Genomic DNA, 13,750 nt, shown 5'->3' on the forward strand with positions numbered 1-13,750 from the left:
ACTGCATGGATCAAGAGTCATTAACCAGCAAAACCATCAGAGTGAACAGCCCATCAGGTGCCCTTGGTCTCTGCAGTCCTAATGAACAGCCTCTGGGGTTATAACGAATTGGGTATCTGATATCACCACATCCCTCTTGCACATTCCAATTCTCCTTTCCATGTGATTATCAGTTGAAATGTGCTATGCAGGTGCCAAAATCCTGGACACAGTGCACGGCAGGAGCACTTGTGCTGTGCACTTCGGAATTTGTCTGGGGCTGGGATGGGGGTAGAGGAATCCTTCTCTGTCCATGCCATGGAGCAACTGCGGAGTCACTCTGCGACTATTACTGCAATCTCATAACTTGAGTCACCTCCTTGCCACGGGCATGACCCCTATGTGGAGGAAATGGCTGATGGATCCACTGACTCCTTCCTGCCCCCCACTCCTTGGTAGGCAGTACCATACAGGAAAGTCCACAGGGCTGGGCACCATGTCATGCACACTTCCCAAATCTCGTCCCTCTCCCACAAAGTGACACCCCCTCGGCTTCACTGCAATAGGGCCATCTGTGGGCACACATGGGTAGGACATCTATCCCTCCAATGTAGCAGCCTACAGCTAACAGGGGCCTAATAAATGCTTTGATAAACAGACTGAGCCCCTGAATTAGGGAAATGCTACAAGGCATAGGCCAAATCTGCCACCATTCTGCACATGGACTCCACTGAGTTCAGACATGTTTACTTCAAAGAAGATTTTTTTTTCCTCCCCAGAAGAAAATCTGGCTGTTAGTAAGGAATCCTTTTTCTCATATACCGAACATGTTCTGAAATACTGTGATAACAGCCCAGCACTGGAGAGACTGAACACAAAGCAGCCCCTTGCCAATCTATCTGGGGGCTTTTGGACACCATTTCCTATCAGAGTCGTCGCTGTTTCTTGGCTCCATCAGAAACATGGCCAACAAAAATCTCCCGAAAAGACTGTTCCCAATTAAAATTAGCCCCAAAGAAATCAGTATTGTGGCCACTTGCTTAACATATTTCTCCCAAGAAGAATTTCTAGTGTTTCCTTGATGAACCCAGAGCTTAGCAGTTTCCACAATGATTACAGAAAAAGCAGCAGTGCCAGAAAAAACACTGTTAAAATGGAAACATCCCCTGTGCTCACTCACACATACACACACACCCTCTCACCTACAGCACAAACACAGCTACTTTCCAAGACCAGGAACCATTCCTCTCAGAGCATCGGAATAGCACAAGCACCAGATGCCCACGCTAGGCAAATAAAGAGACCTGATTCTGCAGTGGTAAATGCCAGATGTAAACTGAATTAGAATCCTACTATTTATATATCACTGAGTGTATCTGCATATGTACACTTTCAACACCTACCCACATACGCACTTTATAAATGGACATTGTTATAACGGACCATCACTGACAATGAACTAAACGCAGCTTCCCAAGCATTAGACACAGTATATTATACCTGGTAAGAGTGGATAGAATCACAACTTATTTTCTGCACTGTAAGGGGCATTTTCTGACCCTCACATGACGCTGATGCAGAAGTGGCAAGGAGAAGTAGCAGATTCACCACCAGCAGTTTAATTTACTTAGTTATTTGACTTCGAACACATAGAGAACTGCAGCTTCCATTCTGAGCAAAACCTTCACAGCTGAAACGGTGCCTGTGTTCTTGGCACCTTCCCCACTCACATCCACATGCTCAACCTCCCCACTACAAATAGTCCAGCTCTCTGAATTCAAACAGACCCAGACTGGGGACGCAGACATGCCCAATACCGGCTGTGGCTACAGTACGCAAAACAGGGCTTCTGGGTTTCAGTATTTCTTTGCCAAAAAGCAGGAGATAATTCTCAACAAATACCCGTCCAGCTGCAGTCAGCACCCTCACCTCCTTCAAATCCTCTTCCTGACTCATTTCTGTCAGGAAGCACGCCAGTGATCAATTATTTATTTAAATTAATATGTTTGTTCACTGAGACCTCATCTAGTCACCCCCGATCAGATTTATAGCACACACTCCCCAGTACTCCCCCACCTTGTTGGGCTCTCCCTAACTCACTGTGTTATCTCAACATTTTAGATTGTTAGCCCCTCCAAGCAGAAGCATCATCTGTTTGCTTTTAGAGGGTCGGGGGGGCAGAGAGGGATGGATAGCTCAGTGGTTTGAGCATTGGCCTGCTAAACCCAGGGTTGTGAGCTCAGTCCTTGACGGGGCCATTCAGGGATCTGGGGCAAAAATTGGGGATTGGTCCTGCTTTGAGCAGGGGGCTGGACTAGATGACCTCCTGAGGTCTCTTCTAACCCTAATATTCTATGACACCCATTTCGCCACTGTATAAAGCAAGAGCCTGATTTGCCTATCCTGATTCACCATGAGTTTATTGGAAACCAGTTTAAAATGGCAAGCTATTCCTTTCAATGTGAGGGATTTCCCGGTCCTGCTTGGGAGCTAGAGGGCCCTGGGGAAGTCATGTGGTCTGAGTCAGTCAGCAGACAGCCACTCTGGAAAGAATCAGCTTAAAGCAAGGTGGGGTGAGTTGTGCCTCGCTGCAATAGAGAGCAGCCTGTTTTTGCCCCGGTTTGGGGTTCTGAGTTCTAAGAAATAACATTGTGCTATGTTGCAGCTGCCCAGCAGGAGTATTTTGCTTTTCTCTAGCTTCTCTGTGCATGTGCTGCAACCATAACGAACGTATGCAAGTGTGGCAGAACTGGGTTCAAACTGAGCAGTAATATCCAAGTATGTTTTCTGTGGTAATTCTTCATGCTTCCCATGATCCACACAGTCACAGCCAACAGCTTCCCAATGAGAAATGGGCTGGAAGCCACATGCAAATGGCCTCTGAGGGCCACATTATGTGAAGCGGAGCGCAAAAAAGTTGGGCTTTTCTGATTTTTATCTTCACATATTTGCTTGCGTTCACTCTTCTTCTACCCATCATTACCCGTTTACTTGGAAATATCAAAAACCTTGTGTGTACATTTTTGCATATCATATCTTCTCTTGAATAACTTCAGGTTTTGATTAATGCAAATATGATCACAAAATATTTTCTATCTTTGTACCAAATACCCACAGGTGAATGACAGATCAAAACATTCAGGCAACAGACCGTCTACGCTGGCAATGTATTACAGGCAGAATCAAAAATAAATCATACTCCATGAAGATAGTATGGCAACCAACCCTCATCTGGGAATTTCCCTCAACTTCTTTAAAGAGATACGCCCTGCGTCATGAATAATAAAACCAATGCCGCAGACTTGTCTCAGGCCAAAGAAAAACAGCACAGCACTGACTTTGGATTCCTTGATTTGGCAAAAATGGTCTCAGCCTTCCAGGGGGCACTATATCTGACTGTGAACAGCGCCATTTAAAACAGGGGTAGGACAGCAATCAGGGTTTCGTTTTAATAAATATTCCTTGCATAAAAGCTACTATTGCAGTAATGGTGCAAAACACAGCGGTAACCGGATCATTACTGTGAAAAACCTGTAATATTTTAGCAGAGAGGCTGTGCCCCTGAAGCACAGATCTACCTATGGGCACCTGTGGGAGGCACTATGCTTCTATGAGCCAAAACATCTCCCCAAAGTTCCTGGTGAGCAAGAGGAACACACCTGCTATGGCACTGATTAGGGGAATTCTGCACATCTCCCAGCCAGACCCACTGGCCATTATAGGGAAGGGGACAGGCTTTTCTGCAGCCCTTGGGGTAGTTTGCATGTCAGGGGGACTAAAAGGGAGCATTTCCTGCATTCGGGAGAGCTCCTGAACTGCAAATGGGACCAGTGTCTGCCTGGAGAGTGTGGGGGGAAGGCTTCTCATGCTGTTTCTCTAAACCTGTGCATGTGTGGAAGTGCCAGCTCCAGTCCAGCCCTTGATGACCAAACTAAGCTGATGATTAAGGCTAAGATTTTGTCATGGATATTTTTCAGTAACAGTCACGGACAGGTCATGGGCAATAAAGAAAAATTCATGGAAGCCCGTGACCTGTCCCTGACTTTTACTAAAAATATCCATGACTAAATGGGGAGCAGCTGGGCAGGTGTGGGGGCCAGCTGGGAGCTGCGGAGTCCCCCGTGACTTCAGCCTGCAGTGGCCAGGAGCTGCAGGGTCCCTCTGCTGCCCACGGTGGCCGGCAGCTGCGGGGTACCCCCGCTGCCCTCAGTGGCTCAGAGCTTGGGGGGGTCCCAACAGCTCCCAGCCTGAAGTCACAGAGGTCTTTGGAAGTCACAATTGTAGCCTTACTGATGATCTTTTCCGTACTATGGTTTCAGCAGTTAGTTACAGCTGCTCACTGTAACACACAGTGTTTAAAATAATATTCCTTTGCCAGTTATCTAGCACTCTGGACCCTGGGCTTTCAGAATGCAGATTGTGAGGAGCCAGACAACATCCCTGAGAGGTCATGAAGTGTTGTTATCCCCACGCTACAGACCTGGAAGCTGAGACACAGGCTGTGGCTACACAGGGAAATTGACCAGAAGAGCTATTGCAGAATAAATTATTCCAGAATTGCTCCCAGACTGGTCATATTATTCTGAAATAAAAGTAATTTTTATTCCAGAATAGTGTCCAAACAGGCAACTATTCTAGAATAGCGACACTGGTCAATGTCCCTTGTAGACAAAGCCATAGAGTTGTGAAATGACTTCCCCACAGTTCACACTGTTAGTCTATGACACATACAATCTAACTCAACCATAATATTTGAGCTTGATGCAGGAATTCCTGAATGAACTTCTCTAGCCTGCATTATGCAGGTCAGACTAGATTATCAGAATGGTCTGTTCTGGCCTTGGAATCTATGAGCTGGGAACAAAACCCAAGTCTCCTGATTTCTAGTCCTGTGCTTTAACCACAAGACCATTCTGCACACTTTAAAGTGCCTATACTGACCCAGGTCCACTGGTGCTTGGCTGGGGAAGGGTAGTTTTATCATAGGGTTTTGTTGCTTTTACTCTAGGAAGGTAACAAAAGAAATACATGAGCGCTACAGTCATGTTTGTGGGAGGTAACTTAACACACATCTTGACTTCCAAAAAGTCTGCATTCTTCTGTAGATATACACAATCCCATTTTCATGTACGGTTCTAGTCTGACCTTCAGTGCACTATTTTATTCAGCTTCTCTAATTCTAAAAAAAGGAGCCATCTTCTATTTTCAAACAAACAAAGCCTTCTTTTCTTTAAAATGTACAAACCCTATGATATTTTATACTGTTCTGTAGCTCAAATATAAACAAAATGTTTCCTCTTCCCCTAGCAACCCCAATTTCCTCTCTGCAAAAAAAAAAAAAATCTCTCAATTCAGATCATTACTCAGGTTAGGAAGCCAAGTTTCAAGCTCAGGCTCGATCGAAAGACTTTCCCCACTGGTTTCCCCTCCTCCAACGAGAAGCTGCTGTGACCAACCCTTCTAAAGAGGAGAATTCAGTCCAGAAATTCTATATAGCACTTAGCCCAGTGTAGAGTGACTACTACTTCTCCTTCAGCTGTGGGATTCACCTCTCAACCCTCCTACCAAGAAAATTAACAGCCCTAAAATTGTTCTTTTCTGTTTTAAAGGTTAAGGGCCAGAACCACAGCTGGTGTAAACAAGCAGAGCTCTAGTGACTTCAGTGGAGCTCTGCAAATTTGTACCAGCAGAGAATCTGGCCTTAGATGGACTGTAAACCTCCAGCAGCAGAGTTGATGCTGGCTTGGGTTCACTATCCAGGTGCCGAGTGTTAGTTTAGCTAAGCTCTTCTAACTGAAAAGGAGAGAGAAACTGGAGATTGCTTTGCTTTCTTTAGGCAACCGACAGTTCATTATTTCCCCCCAACAACTGCACTTTATGAAAATGTTTCTTCATTTTTATTTTTGAATCTTCACATTTTTGTCTCATCTTTGCCCTTGCTGGTTTTTTAATTAATGTTACTAGATTTCCTCAGAAGGAAACAAAACCAGAAAATAGAATAAAGGGCAGGAGGAAGCGAATGAAACTCGTGGGCAGCTATTTAAAGAGTCAGTGACGCCTCATGGAAAACTCCACAACGCATTCCAGCTAGCGACAATTCTGCTGCTCCAGCCTCAGGTCAGTTATTTGTTTTCCTTGGGTTCCTTATAATTACAGGCACTGGCATGGAAAGACATCTGTTTATTGAGAATTCATCCACTCATGCTGCTCATTCCCCAGGTGATGCTGGGATATGGTTTGTAACATCTGAATCATTTCCACAGCTCCCGGATGGGACGTCACTGGCAGAGTGGAATTTCACATGTGTGGGGTGGGAACACAGGGGCTTAGCGAAAGAAACACAGAAACTCACCAGGAACAGAGATGCACCTATTAATAAAGAGCGAGGCAGCAAAATACGAAAGCAGGTGCTATGGTAGACCTGCCAAGTGTCATACATGCATCATGCATGACACCCACACATTTGGCAATTCTGTCAGGGCTGTCCACATATCTGGTAAAGAAAAGTTTTGAGACAGAGACATTCTCTACTGCATAGTACCCTGTAGCCTAGGGTAAGGGCTAAGGGACACCGAGCTGCAAGCCAGGAGACAATGAGTCCTACTTCCCATTCATTCATTGTATGCTGTCAATAGCTCTGTACATTTCACAACCCATATTCTTAGCTAAGCCCTTGGTCCCCTACCCGATGAGGCAACTGTCATTCATGCACTTTACAGATGAGGTCACCTTAGGCAGTGCTGCTTCTGTGACAAACCCAAGTCTTATCCACATTACCACACTGTCTTTAAGAATGGATGTACCGAATTATGTGCTTGGCTATCCTGTCTTGAACTACTCAACCACACTCTGCTCCCAAGGCCAGGAACAGAACTTGGGAATCCTGGTACCTGCTGTCTCACAAATAGCTGTCTAGCCCACTGGCAAAGTGTGTCAGTCTTCTTCTGCAGCTGGGTCCACTTAGAGGATAACAGCCTACTTTCACCACCAATTGCTCAAATAAAAGAATTCTGTGCTGTGGATCTAAAGGGCCTGAGTTCAAGACCTGTTAGCAATCCTTGTGGAAAACAACAGCATGTGGTCATGGACTTAAAGACAGTATCAGTTTTGTCCTCATGGGCTCTGCAAGGTAGGAATCTACCCCAATGCGGACCGGCTATGGAGCACAGGAAGGGGATTTCCCTTTGGTGCTCTCCAGCAGATGGGCAGCAATGGAGTCCCTTGGTTGGATGTGGGAGCATGATAAGAAGGAGCTTAGGGAGCCAATGGGTTTATGTGGAAAAAGGCAAAGGCTGGATCTACTTGGAATCTGCTGATTCGCACCCCCTCCTCCCCTCCCCCCAGCCCCTAGTTGTACCATCAAAATAGAGAACAAGTGTATTTGTTCCTAAGCACATCAAACACACCCAAGACCTTGAAGCAACCATACTGCAAAACCCCAAATCCAATGTCTGGATCCCACTGGACCAGCCAATTTTGGCTTCAACTCCCAGAATTCCAGTACCTGCATAAAGAACAAGTCTAGTCACTCCTATGCACCAAGAAATCTGAACCCCAAAGCTTCCTGGTGCAACAATGCTGCAAAATCCTAGATCCATGGGTTCTTTTCCCGGAGACCTTCTAAAGTCTGCAGGAAGAGCAGAGGAAGGGCCAGCTGAGTTTGGTGGCAGTGGGTTGGGGCCGGGAAGCCATGGATCCCCTGAAATTGAAATCTCGTTTGCATAGAAAACTCTATACACCCTACGTATAAAGTTTACCATGTGTTTGAAAACAGCATGTGCTGAGCTCATAGAGTTTGCCACATAAACTGGTGCACTTGTGCCCTTGAAAACTCCAGACCTAATTCTCCTATCTTGCACCTTGTGTCGTTATTTACACCTGAGCTCTGCAGATGTAAAATGCCACCAGATTCCCCACTCTTTCACACCAGTAGTGGCATTTTACACTTAACTTTACCCAGCTGTCAGTGATTACACAATCTGCAAGGCCACAGACAAATGCAGCCCTCTCTGTGCAGCGTACATACGTTTTTGGGGTGTGGGTAAAGGCTGAATCTTGCTAATTATTTCCTCCCAGTCAAGAGCTGCTGAATGGTTTCTTCTCAAACTCTCCAAAAGAATAGTGCCCCAATTCAGTAACGTTTTGTGCAACTGAAATCAAGGGGTTAGAAAAGAAACATTTAGGCAGCCTTAGATTGGTTACCATTGAGCCCGCTAGGGAAAAAAAACTTCTCAGAATTTTTCCATCAGACGTAGCTCTATGTACGCAAAAGACTCCTCTGCTCAGCCTCACTGGGAACATTCTCAGCCTTGCACAGCAAATAACCTTCCCTCGCCCAGTTGCACAAGGAAATCTTGCTCACCTGGTGGCTACGGAAACTTTTCTGCATACAGAAATGGACCAGCATGTTGAGAACAGGGCTAAATTCAAGCACCTGGGAAAGCCAATACTACAGTACCTGTGCCTGGCCTGAGGTTAAAGGGAGAGTCTTTGTCTTGGCTGCCAACTGAAATACTGTGATATGGTGGGGAGTGAAGGTTTACTGCACATTTACTTGGGCCTGGAGACAGAAGAAACTAGAGGAAAACTAGCTATTTCAGTGCAAGAGGAGTGTACCCAAAACAACTGTTGAAATTCACCATTGATGTATTGCAGGGAGTTCTCAGGAGACCTACCACCAACTTGAGAGGATGGCTGGGCTGATTTCCCAAACCCCGGTACAGTCCCTGTTTCTCTGATTACTGCTAGACCATCCATGTCAGAGACACCTTACCCCTGGCACTCAAGAAATATTTCTCAACATCACATTTGCTTTTGCCTTTGGAATAAACATCAGGTATTTTCAAAACATTTTCTCAGAGGATTCTCTCCTTCGTATCCCCCTAGAAGTCCCGTGTACATAATCTCAAACACCCTGCAAACTGTGCTAGCTGAATACCATGCTATTTTATCAACAGCTCTGTATATTTTTCAAGCACAAACTCTAAACATTTCTGTTTGCCCAGTGGTTCTGCCTCTCTCCTTAGTTGTGGCCATGAGAACGTGATTTGTTTAAACGGGAAAACAAACAAGTAGAGTCTGCAGTCCCTCTCTCCATTTTCTCTGCCACACTTGCACCTGAGGCATAGGCTTATCAGGACAGAGGGGAAGGAAAATTTGTGGGAGCTCCTTATTAAAGTACCAAGAGTATAACAGCTGCAGCAGTGCCTGACAGTATGCTGCCAGGGCACATACCCATTCCTTCAATAATCCATGTCTGACACTGAGAAATCAGAGAGATCCATATTGTAGATGAAGATTAAAAATAATCTATTAAGAGTACAAATTATTCAGTCTACTTCTCTTACACTTCTCAGCACAGAGATGAAGGTGAAGTCAACAGAGTCCAAACATTCTCTACAGGGGGAACACTGGGGAAGCATCACTGCAAGTGAGAGCATGGTGTCCCAGATTCCATGAATGTAAAACTGCCACAAGGACAACTTTAGGGGGTTTACAGCTTCCCCAGCACTTTAATTAGTTAATAATTCAATTAGGACTGTTTGTTTTGATGCACAATTAGAGTTTCCCTACCAAATTGTTTTATTTTACTTTTTTCCTTTTCTAAATAATAATTGAAATGAATGTTGTGCTGGAGAAAGGAGCCAGATTGAAAGCCCCAGAGAAAGAGACTCTCTGTCCACAGAACAGGAGCAACCCAGAAAATAAGAGCATATGTTTCCCTTGTTCCACCCCACCATGTGTCCTTCTGTCCTCCACTAGAAGGTTCCCTTCTAAGGCTGAGTGGGATTCATTCAGCGCCCCTCTGCTGAGGCTGTCAACAAGGGGGCCAGTTAGTGCCATTATACAGTAGTAGGTTTTTTGGCTTTTGAGATGCCCCATCATCACCCCCCAGTCCTCAATTCATTTCAGGCAGGCTACAGTTTTACTCCTATCAGAGAGTTGGATTCTGACTGTGCTGTGTATATTATTCTATGGGAAACAGAATGTAAAGTTTCTATGGCATTGAGGTTGTGTGAACCCAGCAGACAATGACAACTGCTAAGGAACATTAGTAGGTCTCTTCCGCCTCATGCTCTAGGGGATCCCTGAAATGTACTAATACAAGTCAGGTCAGGGACAAGAGCTATAAAGGAGGGGATGTTGGGGCATCCAGATGCCTGCTTTCCAGATGATAAAGGCTAAAAGTGTCCTTGCCTGCTGACAATGATAATGGTCAAACAGACGAAGTAAGTGCTCAGAAGCCATGAGCTACCTATCAGCAGTAGAGCACAGTTCAGCTTCTATTGCTGACACTGCACGTCACCATGTCAATTGCCCCAGCCATTTTCACTTGCCAGAGTTTTACTGGGCCAGAGACACTTTTGTGGTAGCTGCACAATTAGTCCCAATTCTCAAAGGCTACAGAAAATAAATAAATAAAAAATACCCAGTCCTTCCCATCAACACCGTATGTAGAATAAATATCCACACGTTCGCATGCAGCAGTTCAGTGCATGTCTGCATTTCAGAACACACCTCTGGCTGCATTATAGGCGCTGTTAATTTCCATTGAGAAGGATTAGGGAGCTTAAATCATTACAGCTCATTTACACAAACTTCATACATTTTTAAAACTACCTCATTTTATGCTGATGTGCAGGTGTTAATCTCCCATGAAATATTGAAAAGAATAAAATGCCCAACAGGTTCAGCCCTCTAAAGGCCCTTTACTCCACTATTCTAGCAAAGTTTGCTACTCTCTCTTACTGCACTCGTCTTGCAGATATTTTCTGTCTCCAGGTTTGGAAAGTCGGTTTGATACAAAGCCTCCCTGCAGAACTTTGCTAAAGTTCATCTTCCTTTCCAAATGCAAACAGAGGCATCCGATGAAGTGAGCTGTAGCTCACGAAAGCTTATGCTCAAATAAATTTGCTAGTCTCTAAGGTGCCACAAGTCCTCCTTTTCTTTTTGCGAATACAGACTAACATGGCTGCTACTCTGAAACCTTTGCTAAAGTAGTTACATATTTTAATCAGACGTTGCATGACAGCATCCCCATTATTTGCCACTTGCTTTCTTCTACTAACAACCCCTCCCCCTCCAAAAAAACCCAGCCATTCCAGATTGATGGCTGCCAAGCTGCCAGTGCTACCCGGTACCACCAGTGACAGTCCCAGACAGGACTCCCCGAGAACATCAGTTATACATGCACTTCAATTAACATTCAAACTGCAGTTTATTTATTTGCCAGTACTGGCACTTGGGTTGCCTGGCGAAGGATCAAGAGAAACAAGCCATTCATGTTTACAGTATACAGGAGTCCTACATCCAGTAACTCCTGGTTACTCATTTACAGTGACCTCATCGGGGAGACATGCCTGAGTGTTACAACTGCCCTTACTTCACTTCTGGGCAAACTGCTGTGCCTATCACCCCCCCTCCCCCCACCTGACCACAGCTGATAAAAGGGAAAGAAACCCTCCCAGAACATTCATTGCCTAATCAGGATTTCATTACCTGCATCGACTCTGCTCCCATGCCCCCTGCATTGCAGCCTTCTCTCTCATGATTGTGGCTTGTAAGAGACAGGAACCCTGAGTCTCCAGGGGGATGTTCTGATGGGCTGTAATAGAAAAGGTCACTTTAAAGCTCCTTATTTGGGCAGTGATGTAAAGGGAAGTTGTTCAGTCAGCACCACCCACTTTTTCCATTCACTACACATTGTTTCCTGTTGTCAAGCAGCTGCTGTGGCTTTCGGTACAGACAAGGGAATCCTTCAGCCCTTGGCTGGCTCTCATGCATTGCACAACTTGTTAACAGCGCATTTCTGAGACAACCATCTCCAGGGCCAAACTCCTTATACTTCTAGCAAACATTTCTTCCTTTAAAATTTTGCAAAAATCCATCAAATCTTGACAAGAGACAGTGATATAAAAATCTCTCTCTCTCTCTCTCACACACACACCGCCTCTCCATCACAAATGCTCACTTAGCAGACTAGTGCCACCTGAAAGTTGCTAAGTGAGACTGTCATCACAATCGATCTGAGAACCAATCTGCAGCAGTGGGTACAGATCAGACTGCAGCTCGCTGCAAGTCTCTCTTAAGGAGCCTGCCCTGCCTCCGGACTGTAAGGTGCTCAGACACCATGCTGGCAGGTGCTATAGAACTATCTACAGAGACTAAGTCAGAACAAGGACTGTCTGCCCCAGCAAGAATCACTTGCCAAATCCCAAGAAGGAACTAATGGGCTATGGGACCAGTGCTGTCTGCAGAAGAGCCTCTCTCAGGGACAGACACCCGGATAAGGGATGGGTAGATCAGCCTGAAGCCGAGCCACGCCGGAGTCCCGGCTACCAGCTGATGGGACTGGCCCCGTGGCTCAGCGCTAGTGCCGCGGGGCGGCCGCTGTGGGCTCTGGCGCTTGCCTCACCTCAGCCAAATGCACTTACCAGGAGGACGCAGGCTGGGAGCAGAAAGCAGCCCCCTGGAGATGCCCTGCAGGCACCCGCGGGTCTGCTCAGACCCGAGCCCTGTGCACGCAGAGGCGCTGGGGGAAGGAAGAAAACAATCAGAGTGTGAGTGTGAGTGAGTGTGAGTGTGTGTGTGCGCGCACCCCTACCCTCCTCTCCCCTCCCCGCCCCCACCTCTCTACCGCAGGCTCTGGCGTCTCCCCCTCTCCATCCTTCTCAGCCTGCCTCCTCTCTCCATCCCCACATCCTCCTCCCCCGCCTCTGGCCGCCCCGTGACACGCGCCCTCCCCCTTTCGCTCCGGCGTGTTTCCCCGCGGGCAGGGCGCGGGCCCAGCCCGGCCCCGGGTCACTCCCCGGGCCGGCTCGCAGGAGCCTGCGGGGCCACGGGCCGGGCAGAGCCGGGCAGAGCTCCGGCGAGTCCGCAGCTCGGGGCAGGAGGACTCCGACCCGCAGCGGGGTTATCACCTGCAGCCCACGCCCCAGCCGGAGCTCGGGGCGAGGCGTGGGGACGGGGCACAGCCCAGGGAACCGGGAGCTGAGCCAGGAACAAGTCTGTGGCCCCTAGGAAAAGGGGGGATTTTGACACGTGTTAACTAAGATGTGCCAAACATCCTGCGCTGGCCAAGGCAAGGGGGAGTTTTAACAGGTGTGAGCTGGTTCCCAGGATTTATCCTGAGCAGCTACCAGGGTACAGCTCCACCTTGCCTGGCGTACAGTGGGATCTGGACGTTTCGCAGCTGACCCGTGTTAACAGATGGTTTTTTTGTTTTATTGTGGACGTGGCCTTAGAGGCAAAGGTTGGAAGATGTGAAAATGCTGCCCCTCTCAGTCTGGGTCGGGCTGTCTACTCCCCTGGGAACTGGGGCACACAGTCTCTTCTCCTGCAGTGTTAGGGGGAGAGCCCTGCACACCCCTCCTTGGAGAGAGGGAGGGACAGGCTACAGGGATCATTAACGTCGGGCTTCCACCACAGGACGCTCTCCAGCTGAAAACACAACGGGTACCTTCACAGCAGCACAGCACAGAAGCCACCTGCATCTGGCAGCCACTTTGCACCTCCTCTGCCTAGCATAGGACACACCCACTTACACTGGTTGTATGGCAATGTCCTAAGGGGACTCCTACCAGAGCCTCCACTGACCCACCCTAAGTCCAGCCTGCAAAGTCCCCAATCTGCAGGCATTGAATCACTTGCTCTACGCTGTTTAGCAAGTGCTCTCCCTTAAACAGATCCCATGCCAGCATGCAGAGCTCCTGAGCTGTTGGGAAGGACCACGAGGCTATGCCATGCTTCCAGCCTGGCCTCCACTGTGTGC

General features: G+C 47.1%; 1 protein-coding gene across 6 annotated transcripts in view; it reads right to left on the reverse strand.

The window, feature by feature from the left end:
- Nucleotides 1-13,750, reverse strand: part of HIVEP3 (HIVEP zinc finger 3) — a 399,183-nt gene that overhangs the window by 153,944 nt on the left and 231,489 nt on the right. The window contains exons 4-5 of one of the 6 annotated variants that reach the window (XM_074934667.1): nt 12,414-12,511; nt 11,479-11,584 (exon numbers count right to left, since the gene is read on the reverse strand). The exons of 4 other annotated variants lie outside the window; for them this stretch is intronic. The gene's annotated coding sequence lies outside the window, so the exon portion shown is untranslated. The remainder of the gene's footprint in view (nt 1-11,478; nt 11,585-12,413; nt 12,512-13,750) is intronic. One more of the 6 variants, XM_074934664.1, reaches the window with a different exon arrangement.

Source organism: Natator depressus, chromosome 19 (genome assembly GCF_965152275.1).
Source record: "Natator depressus isolate rNatDep1 chromosome 19, rNatDep2.hap1, whole genome shotgun sequence".
NCBI classification, from domain to species: Eukaryota; Metazoa; Chordata; order Testudines; family Cheloniidae; genus Natator; species Natator depressus.